The sequence below is a fragment of the Mobula birostris genome, chromosome 6 (assembly GCF_030028105.1).
Source record: "Mobula birostris isolate sMobBir1 chromosome 6, sMobBir1.hap1, whole genome shotgun sequence".
Taxonomy (NCBI): domain Eukaryota; kingdom Metazoa; phylum Chordata; class Chondrichthyes; order Myliobatiformes; family Myliobatidae; genus Mobula; species Mobula birostris.
The window spans coordinates 78,923,771-78,940,074 of record NC_092375.1 but is presented as its reverse complement, the minus strand read 5'-3'; the positions used below and the strand labels follow the sequence as shown (position 1 = coordinate 78,940,074).

Sequence of the window (16,304 nt, the reverse complement as noted above, 5' to 3'; positions counted from 1 at the left end):
AAATAATTGATTGCATAAGTATTCACCCCCTTTAAGTCAGTATTTAGTATATGAACCTTTGGCAGCAATTACAGCCTTGAGTCTGTGTGGTTAGGTCTCTATCAGCCTTGTACATCTGGATCAGGGGCGGCGCTAAGGTGGTGCTAGCTGGGGCTATAGCCCCAGCAGAAATTGCAATAGCACCAGCGTAGCACCGCCGAGAAATTAACTGAAATTTCACATACAGATTGCAGCTGCTTTGCTTTCTCTGTATAGTTTTGAATACAGCTTGTTTCTCCAGTTGATTTAGTGAAACAGTGCCCCCAATTACCATAGCACCCATGCAGCAATAAAGTTATAACCTCTGTCAGATCCACTCTACACTTTGTTCGTTGTCAATGTCTCGCCATTGCTGTCCTCAGATCAGTTAAGCTGATCTAAAATCACTTAAGGTGGTGATGTCACTCACTCTCACTCACGCGAGAGATTGATTGATAGTATACATCCAGGCGCAGATCCATGGTCTCGCGAGACTAATGGATGCCACACACACACACACACACACACACACAGTGCTTTTACAAGCTAGTGTGGGCCTACCACGTGTATTATTTTGGTGGCGTGAAAAATGGATCGATTTTTAGTGAGAAAATGACCTCATCCAGAGGAATCCGTGGTGTCTCAGCCCAAGCCTGTCTTAATTGAAAGTGACATGCAGAAAAAAGTAAGTGGGGATGAGGACGACAGCAGTTCATCGAAGGAGTGTGAGGGCGAAGTAGAGGAACAAGAAATGGAGCGGGATTCGGAAGAGAACGTGGATGAAGCTGCTCTTGGTGCTAGTGGGAATACTGTTAGCGATGTTAGCCAGCAGCCTGAGGAAGGACCCCGTCGGCCAGCATTGAAAAAGTACCCTTTGCTGCTCGCAACAGTTTGGCAATCGACAAAGGATTTTTTTTCGTGGCTGGTTTGACTGACTGGAATATTCGATCACAAAAGATACTACGTTCTGCTTCGCATGCAGGCATTTCCTGTGTGGAGGACATGGGTTCCATTCTGAGTCTACCTGCATTGTCGCCGGTTACCACAACCGGCGGAAAGCTACAACAGCTTTCAAAACCCACCATGCAAGTGAAGCTCAGAAGCTTGCTATGGAGGCACGGGCGGAATTCAGATTGAGAAAACAAGGCGGTTCAAGATTGGGAAATATGCTTGACAAAGGACATGCAAAAATTGTCCAAGAAAATTGTGAGTATATGAGAGCTGTGGTTGAGTCTCTAGCAAGGACAGACAGTGAATGACAGTGAAATTTCTAGCTCTATTGAGACCCTACTGCGATGTATTTACAGATTTATACAAACTAATCTGCATATCACTGTCTCTACCTGTGACATCTGCCTCATGCAAACCGAGTTTCTCTTGCCTCAGACGCCTCAAAAACTACCTAAGGAATAGCAGCGGTGATGCTCGGAACAGCAACTTGGCCCTGTTGGCCATAAACAGCCAGAGGACCAAAGCACTTGACATCCAGAAAATCATTGATGCTTTTGCCACCAATCACAACAACAGACAGATTGTGCTTCTCTGAAAACATCAATGGTGAGTGCAGTTGATTTTTAAAAAAATTTGGCCCAAGACTAATGCTGATTATTATTATTATTTTGTGGTGGATTCCCCATAGTCATGTTTCCTGCAAATCCTAAACTATTATATTTACTGCTATTAAGCCTACTGGTTTTGCTTAGACTTCCAAGTGGTGATTCTGTTGATTTTTGTTTTAAATTCAATAGCCGAATTAATTGAGGTATTGCATGGTCAGAGTACGATTTGTCCAACTCCTGGTAAAGCCTTGCATCTGTTGTTTGCCTTATTTGACTTTAATAACGGTGTATCTTTTGGCATTGTCTGTCTATGTAATGCGAATAGCAGTGGACATTGTGGGTTAGTGTTGTGTTTTTCAGTTGAAAAGCACGCATTTGACGCTGATTGTGGGATTGGTGCATGATCCACGTTGTGTGTTGTGGGTCGGATGCTTTGTTGGTTTGTTTGTGTTCTGTGTAGCCCGATGCTGTTGACACTGTCACAGTTCACTTCTATATTATATTTATCAATTGCTGTTGCTTGTGAATCAACAGAGGCATTTATAGTAGGCACATAATGCTTGAAACTGATTTTTGAACACCACGGGTCTAGCCTGGCGAATACATATTACCATAGGGTACATCCCTCAGCACCATCACTGAATAATTCAGCCCCACTGTAGCACCAGCAAGAAAAAATCACTGATCTGGACACTGCAATTTCCCTCCATTCTTCTTAACAAAACCACTCTAACTCTGTCAGATTGTATGCAGATCGTGAGTGAGCAGTCCTTTTCAACTCCAGCCTCAAATTCTCAATTGGATTGAGGTCTGGAATGTGACTTGGCCACTCCAGGACATTAACTTTCTTATTTTTAAGCCATACTTTGTAGCTTTGGCTTTATGCTGGGGGTCATTGTCATGCTGGAAAAAAATCTTGCCCCAAGTTGCCATTCTCTTACAGACTGCATCAGGTTTTCCTCCAGGATGTCCCTGTATTTTGCTGCATTCACTTTACCCTCTACCTTCACAAGCCTTCCAGAGCCTGCTGCAGTGAAGCAGCCACCACCATGTTTTTGATGATGTGTGGTGTTTGGCTTATGCCAAACAACTTTTAGTCTGTTGGCCAAAAAGCTCAATTTTGGTTTCATCAGACCATAAACCTTCTTCCAGCTGACTGCAGAGTCTCCCACATGTTTAATGGCAAACTCTAGCCAAGATTTCATGTGGGTTTTTTTTCAACAGTGGCTTTCTCTTTGCCACTCTCCCATAAAGCAGCAACTGGTGAAGCACCTAGGCAACAGTTGTTGTATGCGCAGTCTCCCCCATCTCAGCCACTGAAGCTTGTGACTCTTCCAGAGTGGTCATAGGTCTTTTGGTGACCTGCTTCACTAGTCCCCTTCTTGCACGCTCACTCAGTTTTTGAAGATGGCCTGCTCTAGGCAGATTTACAGCTGTGCCATATTCTTTCCATTTCTTGATGATTGACTTAACTGTACTCCAAGGGATATTCAGTCACTTGTAAATTTTCTTGTATCCAGCTCCTGACTTGTGCTTTTCAATAACCTTTTTGCGGAGTTGCTTAGAGTGTCCTTTTGTCATGGTGTAGTTTTTTCCAGGATACTGATTGACCAGTGGTTGGACCTTTCAGATACAGGTGTATTTTTACTACAATCAATTGAAACACCTTGACTAGACTTTAACGCCAATTGTCTGCACCATTGATGATTTTGTGTGTCATATTAAAGGGCAGCGAAAACTTGTGCAATCAGTCATTTGTGTTTTATATTTGTAATTAATTTAGATCACTTTGTGGAGATCTGTTTTCACTTTGACACAAAAGAGTCTTTTTCTGTTGATCAGTGCAAAAAAGCCAAATTAAATCCACTGTGATTCAATGCTGTGAAACTAAACAACATGTAACGTCTAAGGGAGGCAAATACTTTTTGTTGTTGAGGGGAATGGCCCCAGGGGTACTCTATGCTGGGTGCTTCACCCCTTTTCTCTTCCTGACTGGCACCCAATTTCCTGAGTCCTGCACCTTGGGTGTAACTACCTCTCTATATATCCTATCTATCACCCCCTCAGCCTCCCAAATGATCCAGAGTTCACCTAGTTCCAGCTCCAACTCCTTAACATAGATTGTTGGAAGCTGCAGCTGGATGCATTTCTCGTAGTTATAGTCATCAGGGACACTGAAGGTTTCCCTGCCTTGCCACGTCTTGCAAAAGGAGCATTCAACTATCTTGCCTGGAATCTCCTCTGTTCTAACTGAGCAGATTTAAAGATGGGAAGGGGAAAAAAACTTAACCTGGAGCCTTTTTTTTTTCTTTGCTTTCTTTCACTGAAGCCTTGAAGAGCTAAAGCCTCAAGATCACTGTTTGCACTGCCTTCTTTTAATTTGCTCTTGCTGATCAATCCCAGTCACAGATTGGTTGTTGGTCAAAGCTCTATTACGCTGCCGTGGTGCACTGCTGCCTTTTTCTACTCAGGCAGGGGACCTCTGTGAAACCCTCTCCTCGCAAACCTCCAATGTCCAGATTGGTTGCTGGACAAACTCTGTATTACTTGGTGAAAAGAAATATTCATACTTTATTCTTTCATGCACTTTCATTCATAAACTGATAATTTTCTCTGCTGCACTACAGTATGAACTATTTTCAGGTGCAAGAAGGAAGTAAACCAGTTATATAGTTGCCATCACAGGTAGCTGATAGTGATTAAGCCTTTAAGGGGGAGAATTACAATGCAAGATGTTGGGAATGACTGGAAAAACGTCTGAGCAGTTTGACAGATTTCGGATATTACTGTTTTGCTCATAGCACTTTAATTCCTTGTGAGAAGCCTCATTCTCTTTTATCGGGTATTCAGTTGTAAACAAGGACACCTTCTCCATTATGAACTGCAGACTGAATGTTCCCAATGCTCTCACTATGAACTCCTGGTAGAAGTTAGACCACAGTAAGGAAATGAAGACATTGGAAATGAATTCAGGACATCCTGTCCAATCAAGTTTGCAGCATTAAATCTGTCATCTGAGAAATTCATAGGTGATGACAGTGTTAATCAGTTTATGTTAAACACATTTACTAAACATTGGACATGATTCAGAGAAATTGATAGATATTATAAATGATATCAAAGTAACAAAAATGTTTACAATGCTAAAGAAGTCCTCTCTGCAACCATATGCACCTTGGGCAGGAGTGACTAGTCTGTGAGGCTGAAGTGGAGCACAGCAATATATATATTTTAATACCTCGCAGTTCTTTGTGAGAATCAATGCCAGCTGTCAGAGCAATCTGGGTAGCCCACTTATTTCCTCACAATCTATTCTCTCTCACATGCTCATTAACAACTCCCTCCCCCAATTCTTTTGTACCCATTTATATTCACAGCCACCAAATAACCTACCTACCAATGTATTTTTAGGATGTCAGAAGAAACCAGAGTACCAGGAAGAAACCCATGCAGACACAGTGAAAGTGCAAACTTCACCCAGACAGCACTGGACATCAGAATTGAATCTGAGTTTTTGGAACTGTGAGGCAACAGTATTACTTTTTCACCATTGTACTAAACCAACAGATACTTAAAGAACAGAATTTTCTATCCAAGATATCCAGATACATTTTGGAGCAGGAACTTAAAAGAAGATTAAGATGGTGTTGAGGTGTTGGGAGGACAAGTACCTTGTTGTATATGAATCAACACTATTTGGAAAATACTTGATGAGTCTTAAGAATACAGTGTGCAAAAACTCCTCACAGTTCAGTCAGCCTTTTCATGAATGCTTCTGAATTATGGAACATTTATTGATACTATACAGGAGCAGCTAAAGGACAGGCGATATGGATTTTCTCACTTTATTTGTCCAGGTGCAGCAATGAGCAAAGAAGTTTCTACTGCATTCTCTAAAGAGCTTGTGAATATCTATGGCCACATTTAACCAATTTGTCAAATCTTACAAACGATCCTGAGTAGCAGCATTATCCTGAGTAAATTGGCCTCAGTAAAAGAAATTCAGCCTTATGTTAATTTTGAAGGACCATCAGGTCCAAAAAGCCAATAGAGGACTGATCAGCCATAAATCTGTTTCGCTGTATAGTTGTTCAGATGCTGCAACCAAAAGATCTGGATATGGGATGTTTCGGTTATATGACCAGACCTCTAGCATTGAGCTCATCAACAATCAATGTTGAATGGAATAGGAGGTGAGTAACGTTTTCACTAGTATCTCAGCAAGCACCACAAAGGGGTTGAGTTTTCTTTTAAAAGCTTTGAGAATGTAACCACTGTAATTTTTCTGACTGAAAAGACAGGTGCCAGATCCACCTCGGTGCCAGTCAGCTGCCTCTCACTCATTAAGCCAGTGAGTACAACATTCCCATTATAGTAGATCTCTGAGTCCAACATCTGCTCCCAGCCTCTATTTTAGTGTCTGTACTCACAATCTTTTCATTATTCATTCAATTCAACATAGCCTTCAGGACTTGAACTGAAAATATACAGAAGTTTTGCTTTCTTCATTCTGGTTGACATTTGGGATTCTTCCTGCATTCAGTGACAAACCAGACTGAGAGAGATGGGGGTACTCAGTTGAAGCAGAAGGGTATGAGTTAGTCAGAATGCACGGGCAGACTCTAGCTCCCAGACAGTCTTTTACAAGAAACAATTTATTCAATGTTGTTTCCTACTGATCTTCAGGTGACACTGTACCAATGGTGCAGGGAATCTGAGGAGACAATGTACACCAGATCTACACAGTGAAGATGAAGGTTTTTATGACTGGTGGCAGAATTTCTTTCCTGGTTCCCTCCATTTGATTGTGTAAAATTCAAGGATGTCAGACTGGTGATCCTCAACTCAGAGAAATTTTCCTAAACCACAGCTTTCAGGATAACGCCAGTGGTACTCGTGGTCGTCCAGCCCTTTGCAGGGAAGAATGAATGAAATCGAGGCATGATTGAAGGAGCTATTGGCTTTCTGTACTTAACAGTTCTTGGCTGATTCCTATCAGAATCTCATCCTGCTCAGCTTACTGATTTGGATGCAAACAATCCTTAGGAAAATGGATAAACAGTCCCTGATCTTCTGATCAAGAAATGGAACAGCTAACTTATACAGGTCAATGGGTGCCAAAAGCAGCTGTCCACCTGCTCATACTCATAATTCCTTGGTAATGCTATCCCCCCTCCTCTTGTTCATATGTGGTCTGCAACCCCCTTCATGACAGGTTTCTCCAAAATAAGTTCTTCCTTAAGACTTTGCAGTCTCACTCTCAGTAGAAAGTCTCTTCCTTTCTCTGAGATATTGGGGCTCAGCATGAGCCTTCAGGAATTCAATTGAAAATGCTGTAGAGGCAGCTTTCAACTAACAGGCTGTTTCCAGCCTTTTACATGCTTCCAAGTATGCCAACTGAGATGAACAGCAAATAGAACATCGAACAGGACAGCACAGGAGCAGGCCTTACAGCCAACAATGTTGTGTCAAACCAAATTAAATGGCCAACTAAACGAGTCCCTTCTGTCTACACAGGATCTATATCCTTCCATTTCCCTCATATTCATGTGCCTACCTAAACGTCTTTTAAAAGTTTTTGCTAATGTATTTGCCTCCACCACCACCCCAGGCAGCACATTCTAGGCACCCACCACTCTCTGTAAAAAAAACTTGCCCCTCACATCTCCATTAAACTTACTCATTCTTACCTTCAATTCATACCCTCTAGTAATAGACATTTCAACCCTTGATAAAGATATCGTCTGTCTACTCTATCTATGCCTCTCATAATCTTATAAACCTCAATTAGATCTTCCCTCAGTCTGCGCTGCGCCAGAGAAAACAATCCAAGTTTGTCCAACCTTTCATTGTAGTCCATGTCCTCTAATCCAGACAGCATCCCAGTAAACTTCTACTGCACCCTCTCCAAAGCCTCGACATCCTTCCTATAGTGGGGTGACCAGAACTGTATGCAATACTCCAGATGTGGCCTAACTAGAGTTTTATAAAGCTGCCACATAACTTCCTGACTTTTGAACTCAGTACCTCGACTAATAAAGGCAAGCATGCCATGTGCCTTCTTAACCACCCTGTCCACCTGTGTAGTCGCTTTCAGGGAGCTATGAACTTGGACCCCAAGATCCCCCTGCTCATCAATGCAGCAAAGGATCTTGCCATTAGCAGTATACCATCTCTTTACTTTTGACCTACCGAAGTGCAATACTACATATTTGGCTGGGTTAAACTCCATCTGCCATTTCTCCAGATCTATATCCCATTGTATTCTTTATCAGTCTTTTACGCTGTCCACAACACCACCAATCTTCGCATCATCTGCAAACTTACTAACCTGTCCATCAACATTGTCATTCAGTTAATTTAATTGCTAACAGCAGAGGCAGCAGAGGTCCCAGTACAGATCCCTGTGGAACACCACCAGCTAGAATAAGTTCCTTTGATCACAGCTTCGTCAGGCTGCATCTGGGTGAACCTTACATGAAAGGCCTGGGTAAACACCTTACTAAAAGCCATGTTGACCACATCCACTACTCTACCTTCAACAATCATCCCTGTCACCCTGTCAAAGTTACTATGACACAAAGCCATACTGGCTCTCCCTCATTAGGCCATGGCTTTCCAAATGCTCGTAAGTTCTCTCCTTAGGAATTCTTTCCAGTAACTTCCCTACCACCACCATGAGATTCACTGGTCTATAGTTTCCAAGATTATCCCTGGTTTCTTCTTGAATAATGGAACCACATTAGCTACTTGTCAGTTTTCTTGGACCTCACCTGTGGCTAGAGAGGACACAAAAGGTATTGGTCAAGGCCCCAACAAACTGCTCTTTTGCCTCTATCAGTAATGGGGTATATCCCATCATTCACTGGGGTCTTATCCATCTTAGTGCTCTTTAACTGACCCAGCACTACCTCCTCCTCTACCTTGAAATGCCTTAGCATATCAATACACTCAACACTGATCTCTCTATCCTCTACATCCTTCTCCTTGGTAAATACTGATATGCTCATTTAGGACCTCATCAATACCCTTCATATCCAAGCAAATGTACCTCACACCCATCTTTATCTGTGAGTGGTCTTACGCTCAACCTAGCTATCCCCTTGCTTTTGATATATGTACAGAATGCCTTGAGATTCTCTTAAAAAAAATTAAAAATCTATCAATACTCAAAATTGACAGATCCTGAAGTTCAAGTGCACTTCCCCTTTAAGAAAATGGAAGTGGGGACGACATGCTGGGTTACAGGTACAATTGAAATACCAAGGCCTTAGACCCTCCACTCCTGACCAACCTGCTGACAAATGTACAGTCTCTGGAAAATCAAATTGAAGAGCTCAGAGCAATATCCTCAGATATGGTCAAGGAAGACAAAGGAACACCGACAGGACTGCTTTGAGTCAGTGGACTGGACAATATTCAGGGATTCATCTTCAAATCTGAATGAATATGCTACAGTTGTCACCAACTTCATCAAGATCTTTGCGAACATACTAGACATACTCAAACCAAAATCTGTGAATGAACCAGGAGATTTGTAGTCTGCTGAGAGCTAGATCTGTAGCATTCAAGACTGGAGGTCGAGAACTATACAAGAAGTCCAGGTATGACCTACAGAAGGATATTTTAAGAGTGAAAAATCAATTCTGATTCAAAATAGAGACAAAATCAGATGCGTGTCAGCTCTGGCAAGGTTTGCAGGCCTTAACTTCCTACAAGGCAAAACCTAACATCACGAATGCCAGTGATGCTTCACTCCCAGATGATCTCAACTCATTTTATGAAAGCTGCAAAAGTGAGAATAAAACTATACCAGAACGAATCCCTGAAGCATCTGGTGACCCTGTGATCTCAGTCCTGGAGGTCAGTTTCATGAGGGTGAACTGTTTCAAGGCATCAGGCACTGATGGTATACCTGATAGGGCATTGAAAACCTATGCCAACCAACTGGCAAAAGTGTTCAAGGACATCTTCAATCTCTCACCACTGGAGTTGGAGGTTCCCATGGGTTTCAAAAGGGCGGCAATCATACCGGTTCCCAAGAGCTGGGTGAGCTTCCTCAATGACTATTGACCAATTAACCTCATATCTATTGTGATGAAGTGCTTTCAGAGGCTGGTCATGGCCAGAATCAACACCTGCCTAAGGAAGGACTTGGACCACTGCAATTTGCCTATCACCGCAATACATCTACAGTGGATGCAACCTCACTGGCTCTCCACACAGCCTTGGATCACCTGGACAATAGCAATACCTATGCCAGGCTGCTGTTTATTGATAACAGACAGCTGAGCGCTCAAAACAATCATACCTCAGTTCTAATCAACAGGCTCTAATAGCTGGACCTCTGTATCTCGCTCTGCACTGGATCCTTGACTTCCCCATTGGGAGACCACAGTCAGTGCGGATTGGAAATAACATCTCCTCCTCACTGACAGTCAACACTGGTGCACCTCAAGGATGCATGCTTAGCCCACTGCTCTACTCTCTCTACACCCATGACTGTGTGGCTTGTCACACCTCAAATGCCATCGATAAATTTACCAATGACACATCTACTGCTGGCAGAATTTCAGATGGTGATGGGGAGATGTCCAGGAGTGAGATCAGCTGGTTGAGTGATGCTGCAACAACAACCCTGCACTCAACGACAGTAAGACCGAGGAATTGATTGTGGACTTCAGGAAGACAAAGTCGAGGGAACACACACCAGTCATCACTGAGGGACCAGCAGTGGAAAGATTGAGTAGTTTCAAGTTCCCGGGTGTCAACATCTCTGAAGATCTATCCTGGGCCCAACATATTGAGGCAATCACAAAGAAGGCACAACAGCGGCTATATTTCATTAGGATTTTGAGGAGACTTGGTATGTCACCAAAGACACTCACGAATTTCTACAGATCTACCTTGGAGAGCATTCTAACTGATTACATCACCATCTAGTATGGAGGGGCCACTGCACAGGATTGTGAAAAGCTGCAGATAGCTGTAAACTCAGCCAGCTCCATCATGGGCACTAGCCTTCCCAGCATTGAGGACACCTTCAAAAGGCACGATGCCATGAAAAGAGAGCTTTCATCATTAAGGACCCCAGTCACCCAGGACATGCTGTCTTCTCTTTGCTATCATCAAGGAGGGGGTACAGAAGACTGAAGACGCACAGTCAAAGTTTCAGGAACAGCTTCTTACCCACAGCTATCAGATTTCTGAATGGTCAAATTATAAGACATAGGAGCAGAATTTGGCCATTCAGCCCATCGAGTCTGCTCTGCCACTCCATCATGGCTGATTTATTTTCCCTCTCAACCCCATTCTCCTGTCTTCTGCCTTCTCCCCTTAACCTTTGATGCCCTGACGAATCAAGAATCTATCAATCTCCACTTTAAATATACTCAATGACTTGACCTCCACAACTATCTGTGGGAATGGATTCCACAGATTCACTATCCACATTCACCGTCCTCAGCTCTTTTCTAAATGTTCATCCTTCTATTCTGAGGCTCTGCTCTCTGGCCCTTGACACACCCATTATAGAAAACATCCTCTCCATATCCACTCTATTGAGACCTTTCAACATGTGATAGGTTTCAATGATAGATCCCCTCATTTTTCTAAACTCCAGCAAATGCAGACCCAGAGCCATCAAATGCTTTTCATGCGTGAGCACTTTCATTCCTGGAATCATTCTCGTGAACCTCCTTTAGACATCCTCCAATGGTGGCACATCCTTTTTCAGATAAGGGGCCCAAAACTGCTTGCAGTACTCCAGGTGTGGTCTGACTAATGCCCTCAGCAATACATCCTTGCTTTTATATTCCAGTTCTCTAAAAATGAATGTTAACATTGCATTTGCCTTCTTTACCACTGACTCAACCTGCAAGTTAACCTTAAGAGGGAGGTGAAGACGGCGGTGTGACGCAGCTTGCAGTGGCCACTCCGGTGGTGATGTCTGTTATCTGTCAAGTAGGATGCCGTGCACAATCCTGATTTGATGGAGACGGACGTGAGAGCACCGAGGAACATCTGGTGAAACTTCTGAAATGCCTGTTTCGCCGCAGCTGCTACTCTGTGATCTAGAATCTCTGGAGGGGAAGGCCCCGAGTCCTCGGCTTTGCTTGTTGCTCGGCGGCCAGGGTGAGGTCAAAGCGCTCGGCAGAGGTGGTGCTCGGTTCTCGGTTTCAGAGGGCTGGTTGGAGTCTTGAATTTTTCCGATAGGCTCAGAGTTGGCTGCGGTCAGGTGCTTCCAATGCATCGGCAAATTTGCGGCACTTCCGTCTGCATGAGATGATGGGGCTATCGGGATTTGAGACTTTTTTTTTACTGTGCTCATGGTCTGCTCTTTATCAAATTACCGTATTGCTTTGCACTGCTGTAACTATATGTTTTATTTGTCTGTTAGTCTTGGTTTGCCCTGTGTTTCTGTGATATACAGTATTTCTGGAGGAACATTGTATCATTTTTTAATGCATGCATTTCTAAATGACAATAAACGAGGACAGAATGTCCTTATAATCTAATCTAATCTAAGGGAATTCTGCACAAGGACTTTGAAGTCCCTTTGCATCTCTGAGTTTTGTATTTTTCCCCATTTAGAAAATGGTATATGTCTTTATTCCTTCTACAAAAGTGCATGACCATAAAATTCCCTATCTTATATTCCATCTGCCACTTATTTCCCCCACAATCTGTCTAAGTCCTTCTACAGACTCCCTGCTTCCTCACCATAACCTGCCCCTCTATCTATTATTGTATCATCTGCAACTGAACCACAAAGTTATCAATTCTGTCATCCAAGTTACTGATAAAGAATGTGGAAAGAAGCAGTCCCAATTCTGACCCCTGCAGATCACCATGAGTCACCGGCAGCCAACCAGAATAGGCCATCTTTATTCCCACTCTTTGTCTCCTGTCAGTCAGCTAATCCTCTCTCCATGCTAGTATCTTTCCTATAATGCCACAGGCTCTTATTAAGCAATCTCATGTGTGGCATCTTGCCAAAAGCCTTCTGAAAATCCACGTAAACAACATCCACTGACTCTCCTTTGTCTATCCTGTTTGTTCTTTCCTCAAAGAATTCCAACAGATTTGTCAGGCAAGATTTCTCCTGAAGGAAATCATGCTGATTTGGCCTACTTTATCTAATGTGACTCCAAGGTACCCAAAACCTCATCCTTAATAATGGACTCTAACATCTCCCCAACCACTGAAGTCAGGCTAACTGACCTATAATTTCCTTTCTTCAGCCTCCCTCCTTTCTTAAAGAGTGGAGTGACACTTGCGATTTTCCAGTCCTTCAGAGCCATTCCTGTATTCTTGAAAGATCATTACTAATGCCTCCGCAATCTCTTCAGCTCTCTCTTTCAGAACCCTGAGATGTAGTCCATCTGGTCCAGGTGATTTATCTACCATTGGACCTTTCAGCTTCCCAAACACCTTCTCCTTATGAACAACAACAGCACTCACTAATGCCCCATGACACTCTCAAATTTCTGGCCTTCTTCTAGTGTCTTCCACAGTGAAGGCTGATGCAAAATACCTGAAAAGTTCATATGCCATTTTTTGTCCCCCATTACTACCTCTTCAGCATCATTTTCCAGTGGTCCGATATCCACTCCTGCCTCTCTTTTTCTTTTTATATATTTGAAAAACATTTGGTATCCTCTTCTATATTTCTGGCTAGCTTACCTTCATATTTCATCTTTTCTCTCCTTAAAGTTTTTTGAATTGCCTTCTGCTGGTTTTTAAAAGCTTCCCAGTCTTCCAACTTCCCACCAATTTCTGCTATATTTTATACCCTCTCTTTTGCTTTAATGCTTTCTTTGACTTCCCTTGTCAGCCTGTTGTCTATCCTCCCTTTAGAATACTTCTTCATCTTTCTGATGTATTTATCTTGTGCATTGCATATTATTATGTATTGCATTTTACTGCTATCGCAAAACAAGAAATTTCATTATTTACTATGCTAATGATATTAATCCTGATTCTGATTTTTTAATCCTACTTGCCGAGGACTTTTCATCGCCTCTTATGGCTTTCTTAGTTTCCTTCTTGAGTTCTTTTGTGGTTTCTTTATAGTCTTCAAGGGCTCTGTTTGATCCTAGCTTCCTACACTTTACATAATTTTTCTTTCTCTTCTTGACCAAGTACATCACCTCCCACTATATCCAAGGCTCTCTTCCACTGATATCCTTGTCCTTCCTTCTGACTGGAACATATCTGTCCCATACTCTGTACACTTAGTCTTTAAACATTCTCCACATGTCTAATTTGGACTTGAATGTTGTGTATTCAATATTTCAGTAATATTGTAAATATGTTGTTTGATTAAGCATTCTTTGTATATGTAATGCATTGTGTACAAAGAATGCTTAATCAAACAATATATTTACAACAAAAGTACATAAAAGGCATACATCATTACACCACCACATCATATATGCTTAAAATAAAAATGAATGTTGAAAGGTCCAGATAGAGTTCCCATGATGGGGAACCAGAGGACAGAGCTTCAGAATAGAGGGATGACCATTTAGAAAAGGACAAGACAGAGGGTGGTGAATCTGTGGAATTAGTTGCCACAGGCAGCTGTGGTGGCCAGGTCATTAGATGTATTTAAGGTGGAAGATGATAGGTTCTTGATTAGTCAGGGCATCAAAGGTTATAGGGGAAAGCAGGAGAAAGAGGCTGAAAGGGAAATGGATTAGCCATGATGAACTGGCAGACCAGACTTGATGGGACAAATGGCCTAATTCTGCTTCAATGTCTTCTCGTCTTATAGTCTGAGACACGTTCTCCTGGGCTCCCGTCTTATTGCATTCAATTAATTTTATATTTGGGAGTTACAAAATATAACAGTGGCACAAAGAAGTTTTAAACAAACCCAAGACAACTATTTACCTGTTGAAGTGCAGTGAGATGTTTGAGTTTTAAATGAAGCACAGTGAGAAACAGTCGAATAAAAAAAAAGGGCAGCACATTTTTATTTCTTCAGAGCAGCATGTTTTCTTTGCAAAAGGTAAGGACGATCAAGTTAAAAAAAAAAGGCAGAAAATGGAAGAGTTCACAGGTTCATAAACAGAGAGTACTGGTGGATAATAATCATTAAAGAAGAGTAGAAATGGCTGGCTACATTGGAAAGATTAACGTGTTTGATTACACAACAGATAACTGTATTTGGAGTAGATATTGTATTTGGAGTAGATTGAGCAGTTTTTTAAAGCAAATGGAATAACCAACGAGAAGTGAGTGTCAATTTTGCTAAATGCATTGGATTTAAAGGCATAGAGTGTAGTTAGAGGTTTAACTGCTCCACCCAAATCAGCCAAAATGAACTTTGCTGATATTGTGAAACTAATGCAGGAACATTGAGAACGGAAGCTGGTGTTGATTGTAGAACGCTTTAGGTTTGAATCAAAGGGAAGAGGAATAATTTTCAGTGTATGTGGCTGAATTGAAGAAGTTGTCTGAGCATTTTCAGTTCAGTAATGGGCTTAATGATCCACTGAGAGATTGTTTACTTTGTGGAATCTTATCAGAAAACATTCAAAAACTCTTCCTAACTGAAGCACAACTTAAATTTAAAAGAGCAGTTGGAAGAGTTGTAATAATGGAAACATGAGACAGAGATGAAATTGAGTTGTAGTCATGAATGAAAATGATCATGAACAAAATTGCAAAATCTGAACAAAAGCGTGATTGGCTGGGCAAATTTTGATATCATTGTGGCAGGGGCTCACATACATCAGACCAATGCAGATTTAAAGGTGAAACTTGCAGAAAATATAACAAAGTAGGGCATGTACAAAGAGCGTGTCAGGCAGACAGAAATAAATGGACTGCATAGGGAAGGTGAAAAGCTAAAAAGTCAAGTTACAGTTTCAAAAAGAGCACTAATTTGCTTGCTGTTGAGGAAAAATCCAATAATAATGAGAGTGACACAGGACTGATAGCCTTAAGATTTACAATGTGAAAACTAACAACAAACAAGGCAATATGGCTTACAGCAGCAGTGAGTGGGAAATTAATTAAAATGGAATTGACAACTGTTTCAGCTGTTTCACAAATTGCACAAAATGAGTTTGAGTGGCATTTCAAAGATAGTGAACTGAAGCCTGCAAATATCCAATTAAGAACTTTTACTGAAGAAAAGATAACTCCTGTGGGAATGACATCTGTAACAGTGAAATACAACAACCAACAAGTCACATTGGGCTTGTATGTGGTAAAAACAGGAAGGTTAGTGTTTTGGGGATGTGAGTGGCTGAGGGAACTATAACTTGATTGGAGATCCATCCATGATTTGTATGCCACATCCACTGTGATAGAGTCAACTGAAAGCAAATTAAGAAAAGTACTGAATGATGCTGTGGTAGTGTTCAAGAATGCTATTGGAAAACTCAAACATATCAAGGGTAAAATAGTGTTAGAAATGCCATACCCAGGTGTTATAAAGCCCATCTGGTTCCTTATACCATCTGTGATAAAGTAGCCAGTGAGCTAGATCTCATGGAGGCTGAAGGAATATTTTCTAAGGTTGAATGGAGCCCATAGACAATACCAGTGGTCCCAAAAGCCAAGAAGAATGAGTCTATTAGGATCTGTGGTGATTTTAAGGTCATCATCAATTCAGTACTGGAGGTACTGTAGATCAATACCCTCTGCCCAGGATAGAGGAAATCTTGGCAAACGTTTCAGGAGGAAAACACTTTTCTGGAGACAAAGTGGACT

General features: G+C 41.8%; 1 long non-coding RNA gene across 3 annotated transcripts in view; it reads left to right on the top strand.

Annotated features, from left to right (window-relative positions):
* LOC140199130 (uncharacterized) overlaps positions 1-16,304 on the top strand; it is a 48,800-nt gene that overhangs the window by 14,382 nt on the left and 18,114 nt on the right. The window contains exon 2 of one of the 3 annotated variants that reach the window (XR_011886352.1): positions 1,405-1,575. The exons of the other annotated variants lie outside the window; for them this stretch is intronic. This is a non-coding gene — a long non-coding RNA (uncharacterized lncRNA). The remainder of the gene's footprint in view (positions 1-1,404; positions 1,576-16,304) is intronic. 3 annotated transcript variants of the gene reach the window in all.